General features: G+C 38.7%; 1 pseudogene; it reads right to left on the reverse strand.

Moving 5' to 3' along the window:
- Window positions 1-7,440: 7,440 nt before the first annotated feature.
- LOC107524872 (polyadenylate-binding protein-interacting protein 1 pseudogene) lies at window positions 7,441-8,485 on the reverse strand (annotated as a pseudogene).
- Between the last annotated feature and the right edge of the window lie 7,468 nt (window positions 8,486-15,953).

The raw sequence follows: 15,953 nt of genomic DNA on the forward strand, positions 1-15,953 counted from the left end.
TAAAACTGGTCACTGAAATAAGGTGTACTTGGCATTGCTATTTTTATTGTTTTTGTCTTCATAGCAAAACGTTTGAAAGGAAGCAACTTCCTAGGCTCTGAAAGGATGTACTCAACAGCACCAGATGGAAATCATAGGGATGTGTATCATCCAAGAAGTACCTGCAAAAGAGTTGCATATTTCACATTTATTAATAACATTCTGCTGGCCCCTCAGCTTGGGATCAGTCCCTGAGGCAACACTACCCTACATGACTGCTCCAAATAAAAATCTGTCCATTATAAGTGACTCTATGCAGGCCAATCTACCTTCTCTCTGATGCTTTCCAGAAGCAAAGTTCTCACAAGATCCAGGGCAAGCATGTTTCTAGAAGATTCAGCACACATTTCTTTGGGACCTCTCAGTTTGCCATGGGTCTTACAACCTAGACTGCAAGAGCTGTGAAAAGAAAGTTTGGTCGACCTGACAAAGTAATTTAATGAAAGTTCTTCAAACAAAGAGGATGTGTATGCAAATAAAATGATATGAACCGCCTGGCGGGGCGTGGCTCAGCAGTTGAGCATCAACCTAGGATTCAGGCAGTCAGGGTTCCATTCCCTGTCAGGGCACATGCCCGGGTTGCGGGCTCGATCGCCAGTCGGGGGCAAGCAGGAGGCAGCCGATCAGTGACCCTCTCATCATTGATGTGTCTCTCTCTCTCTCCTTTTCTCTCTCTGAAATCAATAAAGATATATATATTTTTTAAAATGATATGAACCAAGCCCACCAAAGACCAAATGAAAAACAATATAAAAGGCAAGGTCAAAAGCAGAACCCAAAACAATTTTTTTAATACTGAAAAGAAACATAATGCCAGCTGGTTGTGTTGACTTATCTTTCTTCACAGGGTCTTCTTGTTTCAATTTAAGCATTGTATCAGCCCCTTCCAACTCCAAAGAGCAAAGTAATATGTAATCATCATCCTTTATATGCCTATCCCAGTATCCATTACTTTTTGTTGTTGTTGTTAACCCTCACCCAAGGATATGTTTTCCATTGATTTTTAGAGGGAGTGGAAGGGAGGGAAGGGGATGGAGAGAGAGAGAAAGAGAGAAATATCAATGTGAGAGAGACACATCAATTGGTTGACTCTTGCACACACCCTGACTGACAGGGCTGGGGATCAAACCTGCAGCCCAGGTATGTGCCTTTGGCCGAGAATGGAACCCACGGCCCTTCAGTGCACAGGATGATGCTCTAACCACTGAACAACACTGGCCAGGGCTAGAATCTATTACTTACTTATATGGGAACTTTAAGATTTATATAGAGCATGATTTGAAATACTGTTTTTTTAACCTTGATGGACAGACTATTATAATAAAAGACCTGATATTGATAAACATTTAAAAAATCCCCCCAAACTAGTGCAGAAAATACAAATGAAAGCCCTAAATGCACTTTTGAGTAAAATTAATTTTCATTCCCTTTAAAAAAAAGAGTTCAGCTTTCTCAAAAGATGAAAATTAAGCGTATTTCTTACAAATTACATTAAATTTCATTAGAAAGGTTGACAAAAATTAGAAATAATCCTTGATACCAATGGAGTTGAATAGAACAGTGATCATTCCTGTTCCCAGCAGATTTGTCCTAAAAAATTGTGAGGCTCTTAGATATATTCATGTTATCAACTCTCTAAACCCTTCAATGTCACTGAACTGAAAGACTGGTGAAATAAATTTTGTTTCCTGACTTCAGTTACCTTTGACAGGTGCTGCTGATTAATCCATATGCAGAATTAATGACATCAGGTTGAATATGTGGAGCACATATTACATTCCTCTAAAGCCAACAGCACCCAAATCTCCCTTCCATTTTCTCTAACTCACTGACCAGGCAGACCCCTGGCTATGAAAGTGAATGATTACATTAAGAAGTAAGAGGATTTGACTTAGGATAACTGACTAAAAAAAGCAACATAAGTTTATGTCACCCATCTCATCTTTGTAACTAAGTAACAGCGTTTGGATGCTCTTAGATTTGTTGTTTGTTTGCTTTCATACTGCTGTTGATTGCGTCTGAGTCAATGCTAGAAATATTAAAAATCCTTTTGGGGATAGTTAAACATTTTCCTCTACAGAGACATAGGTCAGAAAATGCACATGTGCACAGACCCTAATTTGGGCAAATAATTCCTAGGGGGTTCATGGATTCCCAAAGGCTCAGGTGAAAAATTCCTGATGCTAGAGAAGCTGACCATCACAGAGGTGAATTGCTGGGAACTATTTCTAGTCAGGGAGGCCCATAGTGAGAAGCCAAAAACTGACTCACTGACTTAAATTGGGTTAGGGAACAAAGGGAAGACACATTACCTGTCTGTGCTTTGATTGTTAGGTAAGAAGATTGATATTGATCGTCTCAGCTCTGAAGCCCTGAGACCAGGAAGAATTATGCAGCTGTTGGGGAAATTTCCCATCCTACCCCAAGTTCTCACATATTCTGACAATCAATAAAATTTCACCACTGAATATGATGTGTATAGAACTCCTTCTTGTGATTTTGTAAAGCCCGACCAATACAACTGCCAAAATGTGAGGTAGGATGTCCCACTGGTGTTACTCAACTGCCTGCTGGAAGGCTGGCCTTTCTCTTCCCTGTAGTTTCACAACAAAGGTGGTACCACCCACATACCAGCTCTCATCCTAGATACTGATTATCTTTATTGCAGACACTTCTTATTTGCCTCTTATTGTTGGTATGGAAGTAAGTAGCTTCTGGGTAGTTGAACTCTGAAATGAGTAATCTGGAAACTTGGAAAACAAATGCTAACAAAGGTTGCTCAATAAAAGACTGTGAGGGTGGGGAATTGTATCTCAATTCAAACTTGGACAGACTCCAAGAATTTTCTACCTGTCCTTCAGTGCAGTTTTTTGAAAGAATATTAGTGAAGATGAGTCATAACCAAACTCACACAGGTCACAGGAAATAGAAATACCATGAGATACATAAAGATCAGGTCTAAAGAACATTAAGGACACCACCACTCTCACACACTGATATTCACATATACTGACATACACCCACCTCACATCTATAGCAAAGGCTTATACTCTGATATGTAAGAATAAGATGAAATGAGGGCTACTTTTGATTTGGATCAATGATCAAATAAGATCCAAAAAAAGGCTTTAAGGAGAGAGTCTTAAAGACAATGGATAAACATTTTTCTGGGATGAATTTCTCAAGGCAAGTAATTATACAAGATTCTCTAATTTCTAATTTCTGGAATTTGATAGTTTTGAGGAAATTTTTAAAGTAAGGATTAAGGGAAGGCCAAACAGTTTTCTCAACTAGATTATAGAGAAAATATTTTGTCTTTAAAAAAAAAGTTCTCTGAAAAGTGATGTTAGATAACATGTAGTTGCTTAAGCACAAAGCTCTGAACTACCTGGAGTTGTTGGCTCACCAGTAACCATTAAAACAGCAGTAATAGTAACAAGAAGTCCAGAGCTTTAAGCCAGGCCATCACCTAAACTCTTATTCCCTATGACTCCACATATTACTCCAATCTGATCCCATTGCTCGGATAGCACAAATGCCCTAATATCCTCCTATGATGTCGTCTGGAATCATGGTCCTCACGGCAGAATCTCTTGCATCTTTAAACACTTGGCTAACTGTTTTCTTCACCACATTATTCTAATGAAAACATGGCTTCCTCTGAGGTAACTGTTCTTCCTGGGGCCAACTCAGATAGTATGCTTTCTTTCCCTCATATCTTGTACCACGAGACTTGGAGGTGGATGATGTTCTCCTTGACTCTTATTGTCCTATCCACATGTTGCACCTCTCTCCTTCACAAATACTCTTCTTTGTAGTTCTGACATTATACTCTGCCATCTGACTACACTAACCCTTATCCTAGCCATGCATATTCTTCTGGATTACTATCCCTCATTTATTGAAGATTTTATCTTCAGATTCACTGTTACCCTATAATTCTTGGTGATTTTAATATCAATGTAAATAATTCCTCTGATACCCTGACCTCTGAATTCACCAGCCTCTTTTCCTCCACCTTACCTCAGCTAACCAGTCCTATGCAGTACCCTGGCTTTGTCATTACCAATACCTGCATCCCATCATGACTCAATTTCAAGCATTCTATTGTCTGATTATGTCCTTCCAACTCCAAAAACATCGAGACCCCACAATATTCACAGCCCATTAAATCACCTACCTTTTCAATATTCCTCACCCATCCTGTGTCTTAATTTCTCTCATCACCTAGTTTATATCATCTGGTGCATAATTATAAGTCACTCCTTTGTATCTCTCTTCAACCCCCTTATCCCTTCTATCTTCCCTTGTACTCGCTAAAACCAGTTCTCCACCTACTATACTTACCTATATGACTATACCTGTGTAGCTGAAGAGGGCTAAAATATACACAACCATCCTGACTAGTCTCTCCTCAAATTCATGAACTCCAATGCACATAGATCCTTTTCTGACGCCTGGTTGTATTTTTAAATTTTCTTTGCCCATTCATTATCATATGTGCCAAACAGAACCAGAAGGCTAGAAGATATAACTTTCTTTATCTATCTAGGCATCTAGGCAGCAATCATGACAACCAGAACCCTTGGGCCAGTAGCCTCCTGCCCCAACAAATTTGTCCAGGGCTCCAAACACCTTCCTAATTACCCAAGTGTGCCACTCAAATATTCTTTGTTAATGTATGCCATGACTTCAAAAAATTGGGGGAAAATGTCTCAGAAGACAATTTATAATTCCTTCTCTTTAAATACCCAATATTTCCTTTGCCATTCTCATGCTCAATTTATGATGTTCTTCCTATTTAATTAATAAAAGTTGAGTCAATAAAAAAAACTTTAATAATTTTCCACCCCCACATTTATCAACCTACTTTTTCTCTCCTGTTCTATGAATACTGTTCATCCTTCTGACTAAAAGTGATCCCTTCTCCTGTGCCTTAGGTAGATCCCTTCCCTCTCATCTGCTCAAGGTATTTGAGACATCTCTCTACTCTCCCTCAGCTTCACTAACTCAGCCCGTTTCTTAATTATCCCCACATTCAATACACCAATAGGATATTATTTCTCTCATCTCAAAAATAAACTAAAAACTATTTCACTTTCCCATCCAGTTACTACCCATTTATCTCCTTCAAGTAAAATTCATAAATGTCTGTACTCACTGTCTGTGATTTCTTTCTTCCTAATTTCTTAAATCCCACTAAAATGCTCTTATAGAGGTCACCAATGGCATTTGTAATGCTAAGTCCAGTGGCCAATTCTCCTTCCTCATTTTAATTGACCTACAACATTTGACTAAGTTACTATGTGTTTCTTCTTGAAACCCATTCTGAACTTGATTTGAACACCATTCTCTCTGAATTCCTCCCCCCATACCACCTCAGTCTCCATCACTTTTTCATGGCCTCCAATGTTAGATAGTCTCAGGCTTTCAGGCCTTCTTTTCCATATTCATTCAGATCCTAGATTACCTAATCTGAAAGCATCCTTAAGCTTTAAAGTGCCTACTGATCAACTGGGGATAATGATAAAATGCCAATACTGATTCAATAGTTCCGGGGTAGGGCCTGAGATTCTGCATTTCTAACAAGTTCTCAGATGATATCAAGTGCTGCAAGTAGCAGGGTCTAGTTCACTTCCATGGCACAAACACACTCTACATGTTGATCACTTTTATACTGTATTTCTGTCTCCACTCTGAAGCTCTCTCCTGAAATGTTGTCCCATATATTCAAACAGTTCACTTGACATCCACTTGGATGTCTCAAATTTAACAGGTCTAAGTGTCCTGAATCCTGAACTTGTCCTGTATCTTGCCTCTCCACCCCAACCAGCTTCTCCTTCAGCCTTCCCAATCTCAGTAAATAACAACCTTATTCTTAAGACTTCTCAGACCAAAATCTTTAACATCATCCTTGAGTCTTCTCCTTTACCACCCTATATCCAATTCAACATCAAATTTTGTTGCTTCTATCTTCAAGATACATGCAGAGTCCACATCTGAGCTACACTATTTTTGCCATCTTGGTCCAATCTGTCATGGTCTCTCACTGGGACTATTGGAATAGACTCTTAAGTGGACTTCCTGCTTTTATACACTTTTCAGCAGCAGAATTACCAATAGAATATAACTCCAATTACTTCACTTCTTACTTACAACTCTCCAATCGTTTCCTGATTTAGAGAAAAGTCAGTGTTCTTACTGAAGCCCTTATCATCATCTCATCTTCCCCCAGCCCTCTTTATTCCCATGATTCTATTTTTCTCTCTAATCTGGATGCAGCGTCTCCTCCTTGTTCCTCTACCACACCAAACACAATTCTGTCTTTGCTTTTGTTCTTGTGTTTGCTTCAAATACTCTTCAGGATACCAACATGACTTACTTCCTCACTTCTGCTCAATTGACACCTTACTAATGAGGACTTTTCTGTCTATGCTATATAAAATAATCCTTCCAAATCTCTGCTTTATTTTTTCCTTAATTACCATCTGTCATATTACATAGTTTAACCATTTATTTATTTTCTGTCCCCACCACTAAATGGTAAGCCCCATGAGATTGAGGACTTTTCCTTTTTTATTTGCTACTGTATCCCTGGCACCTAGAATGCATAGAAGCACTCAACAATGCATTGAACATTTGGTTAAGGATTCTCACTTGATGTTACCACCATTTTTTCCCTTTCAACATTTCACTTATTTCAAAATCAATTTTATTGCCAAAACAGTGGAGTTAACTGTACATAATAAACATCTATATATACACATTAAAAAATGTTTTTATTGATTTTTAGAAAAGAGGAAGGGAGAGGGATAGAGATAGAAACATTGATGAGAGAGAAACATCATCAGTCAGCTGCCTCCTGTATGCCCCCTACCAGGGATAGAGCCTGCAACCCAAGCATGTGCCCTGACTGAGAATCCAACTAGTGACCTCTTGGTTCATGGGTCCACACTCAACCATTGAGCCACAGCAGCCAGGCTATATACACATTTTAAAATATATATATCTTTATTGATTTCAGAGAGGAAGGGGGAGGGAGAGAGAGATAGAAACATCAATAACAAGAGAGTCGTCATTGATCGACTGCCTCCTGCAGGCCCCCGACTGGGGATCGAGCCCTCAATCCAGGCATGTGCCCTTACCTGGAATCAAACCGCGATCTCCTGGATCCTAGGTTGATGCTCAATCGCTGAGCCATGTCTGGCTGAGCTATATACACATTTTAACTTATAGGGAATAAATCTTATTTTGGTAGATAGTGTTAAACAAAATTAAAGTTGTGTACATTAGTAACATAACTCAACATCCTTAATTGGGTATAAGTGTGACACTTTCCTGTGTTCTGCTAATTCACCATAACCTAGACTGTTTACGAAACTGATATGTTGAAATTTAACTTTACTGTTTTCACTTACACTTTGAATTCAAACAAAACTTTTCATAAGTTTCTTCTATCTCTGGGTCCATTTCATCATCAATATCATCCAAGTATGGATCACTAGCCCCTGATAAATCTATTCCATTTTCTTCATAATCTGGAAAAAAGTCTTTTCTTTCAAGTAACTCTTGGTATCTGGAACAGCTGCAGTGAAAGGAACACTATCAGATGTATAAAATGTCAATTCATTAATAAAAGTTAGGATCATTTTCAGATATTGCTTCTCTGTATGTTGAGGTTAAATGGACTCTACCATAGTTACTTAACCAGAGTTCTACAAGCTTCAAGAGCATCTGTTTTATGTCTCTGCTGCGATGTGCATCCAGGACAGAATTTTCAATCCTCTGAATAATTTTTTCCATATCAGTCTATCATTTTTGCTTCCAGGCATCTCCCTGCCAACTTTAGTAATTTTACCACACAAATTAAGTTATCATCCATTGGATTAGAAAAGAGGGCATTCAGCAAATCCTGAAGATGAACCTGAAGAATATCTGCTCTTGTTCCCTGTCCACTTGCTCCTTTGATCTCCAGGTTAAGATACAGTTCTCCCAAAAAGACAGCAAATGCATGGAATTGCTTACCAGTTGCTTCATCTCCCTTTGCAGCTTGATCTCTAACTTCAAATTCAGTTCTACACCATTGAAGAAGCACTTGGTAGAAGATGACATTCTGTGAGTTAATTGTCAGGTGATGGCACAGGTGAGCTCTTATACAGGAGAAATTTGGAATAGACTTAGCCTATTGATAGATTAGTTCCACAAGTTCTTGCATAGAATCATCTGTTGTAACACAGCCATTCAGGCTCTCTGCAAACTGTTTGATTTCAGTTTCAGAATTGCCAGGTTGCTCTGTAACTATCCTCACAGGATTCTGTATAATTAGAGTAACCTGAAGTGTAAAATTCAGGTGTGTTCACAGACAGCTTGGACATTAATACAGGAGTTTAGCCATTGCTGGCTCTGAATTCTGCTGGGGGATATTGTCTTGGGGTCTCATTTGTGCTGGGAGCAGAACCACAATTTTTCAAATAAGTGCCTCTAAAGCTAGACACCACTCTACTGTTCTTGCCCTCAGTTAATAAGCTTCAGTTTCTGTGGTCAAACTATTGCCATGTTTCACTGGTTTCATGAGCACCACAGCTCCTTCAGCTCACCTTGAAAGCCCAATCTATAAGGACAATGGTTCTCAGCTGGCTGCACATTAGAATCACCTAAGGAGCCTTTTAAGTTATCAATAATCTAACCTTGTTCTCCCAAAATTGTTTTGGGAGGGGGCCTTTTGTCCTTATTTTCTCAAGTTCTCTAGATTTTCCTAATGTTCACCCAGGTTTCACAACCACTGCTCTGATGATTATCATGGCTCTGCTGCTACAACAAAATGCCACCAACAAGGTGACTTAAACAACAGAAATTTATTTCTCACATTTCTGGAGTCTTGGAAGCCTAAGATCAAGGTGCAGGCAGATCTGGTGTCTGGAAAGAGCTTGCTTCCTGGTTTATACAGAGCAGTCTTTTCAGTGCAACCTCACAAAATGGGCCAGAGAGCATTCTGGGATCTCTTTTGTAAGGGAACTAATTCCATTTGTGGGAGCCAATCACCTCCCAAAGGTTCCACCTCCTAACACCATCACGTTAGGATCAGGATTTTAACATATAAATTTTGGGGAGACACAAATGTTCAGTCTATAGCAATCACTTTTACCTCAGAAGGATAGTGTAGGCCAGTGAGTTTTTTAAAACTTTAATGTGAATAAGAATCACCTAGAGGCTTTGTTAAAATGGTTTCTGGGGCAAATCCCCAGTGATTCTAATTCAGTAGGTTTGGGGTAGGGGGACATGAGTTTCTACTTCTAACAAGCTCATAGGCAATGTATAATGCTGCAGGTCCCAGAACTCCATTTCTTTCAGGTTGATTTCTCCTCCCTGTGGAGGAATCTTTCAATATTTTTCCAACTGGGATAACACCTCTTGAGTACCTGGCTATACCCTCCAGGCACCTATAGCACCAGAGGTTGTTTCGTTCTCTCTTTTCAGAATAAGATCCCTCCCCAATAGTGAGGACAGAGCTAATTTTCCTTTTTTGGGGGGCTTGACTCTGAATTATGCACTGATTTAGTGTTTATTTAAAGTATTTATGCAAGTATTTATTAGATTCCTATTATGCACAAAGTACCATGCTGGCACTGGAGAATCCAACAGTGTGTTCTTGTCAAAGCAAAGTTAACCACCTATCCCAAAGCGTTTTCCTAAATTTTTAAAAAATATGTGTTTATTGATTTCGGAGAGAGGAAGGGAGAGGGAGAGAAAGAGAGAAAGATCAATGATAAGAGGGAGTCATTGATCGGCTGCCTCCTGCACATCCCCTACTGGGGATTGAGCCTGCAACCCAGCCACGTGATCTCCCTGGTTCATAGGTTGACACTCAACCACTGAGCCACGGAGGCCAGGTTTTCTGAATTTTTTCCAAGGATTAACAACCAGCTTGTGGGATTATCCCAGAGTTCTCTAGATATGAATGTAGATTAGGCTTCAGGGGGAAGCTGAATATGCCCTCATAGGCCCTTGCAGCTACTGAACAGTTTGTCCATGAGCTCTCCTTGTAAGAGACAAAGCGTAGGTACTGTTTTCCATAAGCACATCCTGAAGAATGGCAAGTGGAAATAATGTAGATATCCAAGTGTTTTCCAGCCAATGGTAAGGATTTCGCATGCCCTTTTCTTGTGGAATAAATGTTTTAGGCCAACCTTCCCCAAGACATAGAATGTAAGTAGACCAAGGAAATGTAGGGCTGCATGGCCAAATAAACTGAGAAACATTGTGTGTAATATTCTACTCTTTGAGGGTCAAAAATGCACCTTTGCATAGTAAAGACTCTCAGAAATCCTGTAGTAGTCTATGACATCCTACTAAACAAACTGAGAAACTTCTGATACAGGTCAATCCGAGCCTTCTGTTGTTACACCTTTACAAACTTTGGGCTGTGTTAGACAGAATCACTTGGACATTAGCAAAGGCTATTAGAAATCAATGACAGAGCCACAAGCCTGAATCTGGGTAGTGCATCAGCTTTATCCCATGGTGAGCATTCTGTTTTTCTCAGGAGATTTTCTGCAGTTTGAGACACTGTGGGAGGGTAGAGCAGGGCTGGTTGGCTCTCTAAATAGGAAAGCATAACTAGGAAGTGGTTTTCTCATTCTCTGAGGCAAACTGTCAGATGACCTCCCTCTGATAAGAAATGAGTCTAAACTTTCCAATGGCTCAAACTCCAGGAATAAGACGTGATTTCTGGAAAGACCTGTAACCTCTCTGAGCCTCGTGGTTCTTAGAACTTCCTTCACAGGAATGGTATGAGGAACAAAATGAAAAGCACCTGGTTAATACTGAGGGAAAAAAAACTGATTCAAAGAGTCACCCAGGAGGTGAGTCACCCTGGAGGTGAAAGAACAGAAAAACAGAAAACCATAGGAATTAGTGTTAAACTGGAGGACAACTTCCAGAACAGCAAAGTGAGGCACTCTGTCTACCTGCCTTCCAGTGAAACAACCATTACTGGTAAAAATGATAAAAAAGTCATTTACACTCTCTGGAAATTGTCTTAATGTCATACAGCACTGAAGAAATATTCATTCAAGAAAATATAGTAAATCTCAGTAAAAATAGCAAAAGTACTTTAGCTTTTAAAGGGGCTATAAAGCACTTTAGCCACAATCTACTCCTTTTTCCCTCCCCTTGCTCAGTGTGACAGCAGTTCTAAAGTGGTGGTGGGGGGCAAGAAGGTGGGGTTCCCTCTTCTCCCAGTTCACAGTCTAAAACTACAGTATTTCCCTGGGGGAGCATGCCAACAGCACTTCTCATTTCCCCACCCTGTGTTGCAGAGGCTAAATTCCAGTTGAATGCAATGGAGAGGTAAGGGGCTCCCTTCCTCCACACAGTCCCCACTGCAGAACAAGAATATTGAGGCCCCAATTGTCTTACTCCAGCTCATTTATAGAGTAAAAGTTCTTTGCCAGGAAAGGTGAGCTTGGAAGACCAGAGTCTACCACCCCTACCCCAACACCTTGCTATAAAGCTGGGGTGTCGTTCTAAGAAAACTGGGAAACTGTACTTGCCTCCAGCTCCAGGGCAGTGGCTCAGATATTTTGCCCAGGTAGAGAGGCATACCATAGGGACAGAGCTCTCCCCAAAGGAACTGACTTTTTTGGAACAAAGTGTGGAGAAGGTCAAGCCTGAAGGCGCTCTCAAAAACAATGAGATTTAGGTGGTAAGCAATTGAGAGTAGGCTAATAGGTACCTCCTTAAGAAACACAAGCTAAATCATTAGAATAACTAGTTTACCAGAGAGAACCAGGGGAAAAGACAGCTAAAAATAAAACAAACAAATAAATCTAATATGTGTCCAATTGGTAATGTAATCACTCAGAGAGTAATTATTCCAAATGACTTTGAAGCACAGTAGTTTGCCTGAATCTCTCTGATGGAATAGACCCTAAATATGAAAAGAACTGTGAGAAAAAATAAAGAAAAGGAAATATTTTTAGTAACCATTGTGTTGGTATAGTGTTGTGCTGTTATTTTGAAACTGGAATGGGATAGAACAAATGAATAATTATGAGGCGTTCTAATTTTTATCATTGTTAGTGTTGTTGAGAACTGGGATTTCTGGCATGGGAGAAAGGAAGTACAAATATAATATAGAAGAGGGTAAATAAAAGTCTTGTAGTCCTGAATTTGAATTGTAAATAATAGTATGAACTTCTGACATATTTCCATTATAGTATATATAAGAATAGGTAGAGATACAAACAAAGCCATAGAAATAGACTTATATAGAGATGTATTTCTCTGCTCAGTCCAAATCCATTATGTACTTTATCTATATCTTAGCTCAGCCCACTGGATAGACCAATCCAATGACCAATTCAACAGCAATGAGCAACTTTACCAACTTTACTAAAACTTGTAAAGTTGGCACTTGGGCTGTTTCCAGATCTTAGCTATTGTAAACTGTGCTGCTATGAACATCGGAGTAAATATATTATTTCTGATTAATGTTTAAGGATTCTTAGGATACATTCCTAGGAGTAGAATCACTGGGTCAAAAGGCAGCTCCATTTCTAATTTTTTCAGGAACCTCCATACTTTTTTCCATAGTGGTTGCACCAGTCTGCATTCCCACCAGCAGTGTACTACCATTTCCCACTGAAAGTAACCAGTGTTCCTTGAAAAGGTGGTTAATTCCATGTCTTTAAGTAAACTTAAGACATGGAATTCAACCAAACCTGTGAAGAATTTTTGTGAGTTTATTTGAGCCAAACTGTCAACAATCACTGAGAAGCCAAAACCTCAATGGATTGAGATAATGCTCCTGAGAACAGTAGTTTTGCACTTTGTTTTATAGATTACAATCAAAAGAGGAGACACAAGTAGGTTACATGAAATCCACTGGTGGTAGGTTAAGGAGGCGGGAGAAAGCAAAGTGGGGAAACCTCTCGGATTGGATTAAAAAGTAAAATGATGGACACACTTCTTTTACTTAGGTGGGTACAGTATAATTAACAGTCAACAATTAATTCAGTAACAATGAAGGGATTTGTGGTCTCTGCAGAGTGGTGCCTGTGCTTTGAGGGGTCCAGAAAAAGGAAAAGTACTTTGACATTCCAACGATATGTTATCATAGATGCAAAAAGACAATCAACTGGATTAATTAAGGTGAAAATTAACCTTTGTTAGGGAAAAATGCTGCCTTAGGATGTGACTACTTACCATAGGCTGGTTTTAGTTAAAAAAGTTTTAATTTCAGACCGTCCTTGTGGTTACTTTAGGTCTCTGAGTTTGCAAGGCCACCATGCAGGCCTTCCCTGAGTTTGTCAGGGTTAGCATGTGGTCCCTTTTCTTCCACATAAGTAAGCTCAGAATATCTTGTCAGACTCAAATGCAAGGAAATCATCTAAACCTATTAGGGTGTTTTAAAGGGGCTCAGAAGCCAACTAGAGGAAGCCTTTGGATTTAACTGCCAGGTTATACGTAATATGGAGGGCAGAAACTATTAAAAAACACCATGGAGATGAAAATACAAAATGCAGACTGTGGGAAACTGCAAAGCTTAAGCAACCCAGTTTCTTCAATCATTAAATTGCATGGAACAAAAAAAAAAAAAAAAAGAAAATGGAGGGAGAATCTATAAAGGGGCTTAAGAGATATATATAAACCAATTGCAATATGTGAACCTTAACTGAATTTTGACTCAAACAACTAGTCCCTCAGAAACATAGTTCAAATTTCAGTTACCACAGTATATTAGCTGTGAATAATGGCATGAAGTACACACATTGCTTCTGTTCACAAATCACTCTAGAGATAATGGATTTGCATCATGCTCAGTGACCAATCATGTCACTTCTTTCAAAGTCTGTTGGTGTCCTGTCACCGTGCAACTGTTGCCCAGTACACTCACAAGCAGCAAAGTATGTGGAGTATGTAGTTGTGTTGCCTCCTTGTCTCTCAGTGATAAACACAAATGACATTTACAAAAATAGAGAATCAAAAGAGGGAACTGACCGACAAAGAAGGAAATGCCCAAAAAGAAACAAGTGGTAATGCTGGAAGTGAAATTCAAGTTGAATGTAAAAGGAGTTATAGAAGAAAGAGCTGACAGTGGGAAAGTTGACACTGCAGCCATTCAAGAGACTAGATATTTGGCCAGAGGAACCTAAGTGAAGGCAAATTTAGTGACATAAATGAGGAAAATGGTTGTGACAAAAAGACAAAGATGTCACAGAGGAAGTGTCATCAGCAAAAACCTTTACATTAAAACTCTTCTCCAAGATTCACAACATTGGGGAGACAAAGGATAAAATGTTGGAAGCTGATCCAAATTTACGAGTAGGGCAATTTACCAAGACAGAAGAGATGTTTTCTTCAGATTGTTACACAACCAAATGACAAGCATTGTTCAAACTATTCTAGATAAGTATTTTACAATGAAATAAGACACTTGATTTCTCATGTTTCTAATGTTTTAAGTTAATGTACTAAATAGTTTTACTAGCTTTGCCATTTTCTTATATATTTATAACCAAGTCAGTGTTTTTAATGTTTAATATTTTTAAAGGCCATGGAATAATCATAATTTTCCCCATTAATTATTTAAATTATTTTTGCATGGTCATTTTTACAGTTCTAAACTACTGTGCAAAGTAAGGACTACTTAAATTTCAAAAAACAGCAACAAAAAAAGAGATACACAATGACATTTTTACATTGAATAGATATCTGAGGATAATGAGGACCTTTTTAATTTTTTACTTATGGCAATGTAGATATATTTTTTTAAAAAAAGATGAGAAAGTCTTTGTCTTTTAGAGGTAGATACGGCTAAACTTGTATGTCTGGGATTTGCTCAAAATAATGTACTAGGGAAATGCAAGGAAGAAGTATGGTTGGAATAAGATTGGCCATAGAGTTGCTAAGCTCTTTTGAAGCTCAGTTACAGGGATGTGAAGTTTATTATACTATGTTTACTTTTGTATAAATTTGAAATTTACCAAAAATAAAAAATAAAAAAAGTTAATACTTAATTGACCAGAAAATGCAAAACAATGTAAGTCATCCAATGTTTTATTGCAATGTTTAATTTTGCATCTGTGGCTCCCTGACCCCAGAATGGCAAGGGAACATTGCTAGGTTCAAGGGCAAATGCCTGGTGTGGGTTCCCAAATAGGAAGGAAGCTATGTCTGTGCAAGGACTCTCTGGTTCCTGCTTTGTTCCTTGAGGACACTAGAGTATCCAACTTAAATGGGATATAAGAGGAAATAAAACTAAAAATTTCTTCCTAACTATAAAATTGCCTATGATCACAAATTTGTTTCACAACTTTTTCTTTAGAATATTAATAAGCCCCTGGTACCACTACCAGAGAAGGGACAGAGGGTAAGTAAGATGGTTGACTGGCAAATAGTCTGATTTTTATTAAAGAACTCTGACCAATAATGGCCAAGCAATCAACTGTGGTCAAATATATTGATTTTTTTGCCCTCTGTTTAATTTACTTTTCAGCTTTATTGAGATATGATTGACATACAACACTGTGTAAGTTTAAGCTGTATAACATGTTGATTAAATACACTTATTTATTGCAAAATGATTCATGTTGTAGCATTAACTAAAACCTCACCTCCATTGCATCACATAATTACAATTGCTTTTTTGTGTGGTGAGAACATAATATGCACTCTCTTAGTGACTTTCAAGTATATAATAACACAGCACTAACTATGATCACCCAAAACTTATTCACCTTATAACTGGAAGTTTGTGCCCTTTGACTGACCTCTCTCATTTCCCCCAATCCCAAGTCCCTGGTAGCCACCATTCCACTCTCTGTATTGATCCTTTTCTCTTTTTTTAATGTCTTTATTGATTTCAGAGAGAGGAAGGGAGAGGGAGAGAGAGAAAGAAACATCAATGATGA

This window comes from Miniopterus natalensis, chromosome 10 (assembly GCF_054644295.1).
Source record: "Miniopterus natalensis isolate mMinNat1 chromosome 10, mMinNat1.hap1, whole genome shotgun sequence".
In the NCBI taxonomy this organism is placed as follows: Eukaryota; Metazoa; Chordata; class Mammalia; order Chiroptera; family Miniopteridae; genus Miniopterus; species Miniopterus natalensis.